Genomic DNA, 5,123 nt, shown 5'->3' on the forward strand with positions numbered 1-5,123 from the left:
CACCGCAGTTGTGGACGAAACGCCAGGAAGAAATTCCGATAGACCACGGCTTCAAAGCCCGGAAAACATTCCTAAATGTAATTTAACCGGCCGTGAAAGCCTTCATAGTCATATACCTGTATATTAATACGTCATTAGATAGACAATTTACAAAGATACAAATTTCCATTTACACTTTAAGCTGTGAAATCAACCTTTTTCAAATTATAATTTACTGTATTTAAAAGTTTCAAAAGGTTGCTACATTTTGTAAGGTGGCTATTGAAGTCAATAAATACGTGTCAAAATTGGAATTGCCACGTTTAATTGATCGTTTACCTAATGATATCAAGGAAAGAATGTGGTATTTACATGATGGACCTCTAGTTCACCATACAGCTTAAATTCATGAGTACCTAAATAATGAATTTCCTGAGAGGTGGATAGGCAGAGGTGGGCCCGTTCAGTGGCCACCTCGTTCACCCGATTTGACAAAAATGGATTTCTTTTTATGGGCTTACGTCAAAAACGAAATTTATAGAAAAACTCCAAGTAAAAAAGATGACATGGAGGAACGAATCACAACTGTTTTGCGAAGCATTAATAATATTGTATTGTTAATATTAATTTCAAAAACGTAGATATTAATAGTTGCTTAAAGGTTAACGGAAATCATATTGAAGATTTATTTTATAATATCGCTGTAGGTATAATTTTATACTTTTATTTTTATAGGCGTATTCAGTTTTATTGCATTTTTTGCTATGAAATTCCATGCATTTTATTTATTAAAAGTGTTAATGCAAATTTGTCACTTTGTAAACTGTCTATCTAATGACGTATTAATATACAGGTACTTCCATTTGAAAAACAAAAGTTATATTGCGTTAAAAAGTTTTAGATTGAAGTCCACATTGTTAACACCCTGTACAATGTATTGATATTTTGGTTCAATAGAATTCTTAACGAATCTATAGTTATTAGAAAGACGTATTTTTTTGTATCTCTAACTGCTTTTTTTGTTTCTACAATGAATTTTTAGATACCATGTTTTTAAGCAAAATGTTACTAAAATGGCGATAATCTGCCAACGACGCAAGTAAGAAAAGAACAATTTACTGTGCATATGCAGCGTTTCAAGCTGCATTCCATGAGCTAATGAAAATGGGTAGTTCTATATAAAAAAATACACTTTGATCTTGCCTCGCTCTTCTCAGACACTCTGTTTCATATAAGATATTTTTAAAATGTGCGCTTTGTGCGTAAACAACTTTTATATGAAACTAATTTTCGAAAGTTCAACACCGTCGGAAATAATGAACTCTATCGCACTAAAAAACCACTTTGTATCGATATTGTTTTTTCCCATTTATTTGCTGCTGAAATTTATGGATATAAAATCTTCTTGGGTATTCTTAGCCCCCTCTGTCTTCCGATTGCTTTGATTGCTGCCATGATTAGCATTTAGAAGACCTCCAGGCAACTGAAGGCCTGTGATTGTATGTTTTATCCATGTTAAGAGTTTTTTGGCCATAACTCGCCACGCTGGTCATACGGGTGGGCGAGTATAAAGTTCAGCTAAGAATACCCGGGTTAAACCAGGCTATCAATATGGAACGACCAAGCTTGATAAAGGACAGAGCGAAAAAATACTCCACAGAAAGGAAGAAAAGAACAAAAAGTGATTAATAGTAGCTACATACAACTGCAGATCACTTTTGAGCGATTCACAATTATATGACCTTGAAAATGAAGCTACTAACATTAAATGGGATATATTAGGACTTGCAGAAACAAGAAATACATAAGAACAATTCAATATCCTATCATCTGGAAATGCCCTGCTGTACAATGGACATGAAAGTGAGAGTGAAAAAGGGGTATGCTTCTTAGTCAAGAAATGACTAGTGAAAAACATTATTGAATTTAACTGAATATCGGGTCGAGTAGCGTGCATAACCGTACAAACATCGAAAAAGTATAAAGTAAAAATAGTTCAGGTTTATGCCCCTACCTCATCGTACACGGATGAAGAAATTGAACTGTTTAATGAAGACGTCATCAAAGTGAGAGAATGTGGAAACAGATGAAATCAAGAAATGGTGATAGGGGATTTTAATGACATTATAGGACCAAAACAAAGCGAGGACAAAGAATATATCGGAAAATTCGTACTAGGCCAAAGGAACAATAGAGAAGACGGGCTGTTAAATTTCCAATCAAGCCAGAAGCTATACGCCATGAACACCTTCTTCAATAAAAAGCCACAGCGAAAGTGGATATGGATAAGCCGAGGGGCCGCACTAAGAACGAGATCGACTTCATGCTCGCATCCACGAAATCGACTATACAAGAAGTAATCATAGGCTTGTTTGAGCAAAAGTTATCATTGAGAAAGACTACAAATTTAAAGCCAAACAAAGCAGAAAATCGACTACCGTTCGTTACCGTTCAGACACTTAAACAGAACAGAGAGAGATACCAAGAACTTCTAGCACAATGATTACAACAAGAAGGCATTGACGATATAAACAAAATAGCCCAAGATATAACAACATCGTTGACCAAAGCGGCAACAACAAAAATAGACAAAATAAGGACCCTATACAAGGAGGAAAAGTATGACACCGAAGAATACAGAGATATACGAAGAGACACAAGACAGATGATAAGCAAAAATCTAGAAAAACATTATGAAAGGCAAATAGAATTTGTAATAGAAAATAACAAGAACATGAGATACTAATGGAAAAATCACCTCTATTAAGAACAGCGAAAGAGAAGAAATAAGGGATAGAGGCGAAATATTGAAAATAAAAGAAAAATTGTGCAAAACACTATATAACATACAAATTGAGAAACCGGAGCAAGCTAGAATATCCTAAAGTGATAAACGTTGTATCTGTAGAAATCCCTGAAGTCAATGGGGATGAAATCATGTACGTCCTAAAATCTGTGAAGAAACGTAAGGCTCCAGGTAAAGATAGCGTCGTAATAGAGATTATTGAAGAAGCTGCAGAAATTCCAACGTCCCAAAGCTAAAAAGTCTATTCAACTATTGTATAGAACAAGGAAACATCCCAGAAAGTTGAAACAATGCCTTGGTCGTAATATTATTCAAAAAAAGTCATGCATCATTACTTCAAAACTACAGACCGATTAGCCTGCTCTCACATATGTATAAGTTACTTGCAAAAATCATTACTCACCAGTTATCACATAAACTAGATGATTATCAACCAGTAGAACAGGCGGCCTTCTGGAAGGGGTTTAGTACTTGCAACCATCTCCTCACAGTGAAAATTTTAATAGAAAAATCAGTCGAATACAATTTCCCTCTGAACATGGCCTTCATCGATTGTCAAAAGGCATTCCCTGCTATTGAACACTGGGCACTAATAGAAGAACTCAACCATGCGCGAATACTATCGATATATTAATATTGATTATCAACTTGATTAGAATCATATACCAACATGCTAGAGGAACCATTAAAATGCATGAATGTACTAACAGCTTCCCGATCGAGAGAGGTATTATGCAGGGAGATACAATTTCGCCTAAACTATTTACTTTGGCACTTGAAGGCGTTTTTTAAAAGATGGACTGGTCGGGTGAAGGAATAAATATCAATGGCGAAAGACTAAATCATCTAAGTTTTGCAAACCACGTTGTTCTGTTGGCGAAAACGAGGAAAACCTAAAAAATATGATAGCAGAATTAGAGCAAGCATCAAAGAAAATACGACTGAAAATCAACCTAAGTAAAACAAAGACAATGTGTCGACAAGACCCACRAATAACTGTAAATGGAACACGAATAGACAACGTCAGAGAATATATATATACAGGGTTATTCAAAATTGGCRTCATTCCTCTGGAGGTGTTGTCTGGCAMTGTTATAGGAGTACAGAAAAAATAGTAAAATAAATTAATTGTTATTAAAAACTGAGGAATTTCCAAAAAACTATATCAGSAATACGRCAGCAATGTTTTTCAAGGTAATATGCCTAATTAACATTGCGAAAATACCTGTTGCTTCGTAATTATTAAAAACTCCGGTAACCATGGAATTATACAGCGTGACAATAAGATATACAAGGATAAACGGTAAGTTCAACAAGATTTCGACATGTCAACCTGTAGCGATATATAATATCGGTATAACCTCGAATTCTGCGGGGTTTGGTGTTTACATAAATACAACACCAAACATTTCAATGGTTAATTGCAAGAAAGCTAGTGCCTGTGTAACCTCCTTATTATCCACTCTTATTAAGCAGCTTCTCGCATTCAGTTAATTAACTCGTAACTATCTGTTAATGACAAAAAACATCATTGCCGCTGTGCCTTTTCTTCAAAAAATTGTAGAAGAGAACTTTTTTGACATTAAAAATTTTCGTAATTTGAAGCAAAGATCGTAATTTGTCTTTTTGAATGCTTAAATATTCCAATATGCTACCAATTAAACATGGAACCATTTCAAAATAATTCTTAGTAACAAAGTTGAAATTCGATCTTCAACTGTTAACATCTTCTAGAAATTTTCGAAAAAAAAATTTTCAATATTTTTTTCTTACTCCCCAAGGGAGCCTCTATCACCACTTAAAAGGAATGACGTCAGTTTTGAATCACCCTGTATATATATATACAGGGTTGCTCATTAGTGCGTCAAAGTGCGATATCTCAGTAAATATCAACTTTACAAGAAAATACGTCCTACGAAAGTTTTTCATGTTTAAAAGGTTCACATTTTAAAATTACTTTCCAATATACGGGGTGTATCATAAACGTGTGGTAGTTACCAACTTTGGTTTTTTAAATGGAACCGCCCCTTTTTTCATTCATTTTCAGATTTGTCGTCAAAATTTCAGTTAAGTTTGTGTCAAACGTTTTACCTGAAAAATTTACGATTTCCGAGTTATTCGTAAAAATGTGAAAGTTTTGACAGCTACTGGGTTCCACAGAAATCGATGCTGTACACTACCCGCTGCGAATTTTGGAAAACAGTTTTCAGCGATTCTAACAGAACATCATGATCTACGCGTATATATGTTTTAAATTATAAGGAAATACTTCTAAACCGCGCAATTAGCCTCTAAACTTGCATGTTTTTAAACCTCAAAAAGTTGCTTATTTCAAATG

This window comes from Dendroctonus ponderosae, unplaced genomic scaffold (assembly GCF_020466585.1).
Source record: "Dendroctonus ponderosae isolate FM_Combo_2020 unplaced genomic scaffold, Dpon_F_20191213v2 Dpon_F_20191213_3, whole genome shotgun sequence".
Classification (NCBI taxonomy): domain Eukaryota; kingdom Metazoa; phylum Arthropoda; class Insecta; order Coleoptera; family Curculionidae; genus Dendroctonus; species Dendroctonus ponderosae.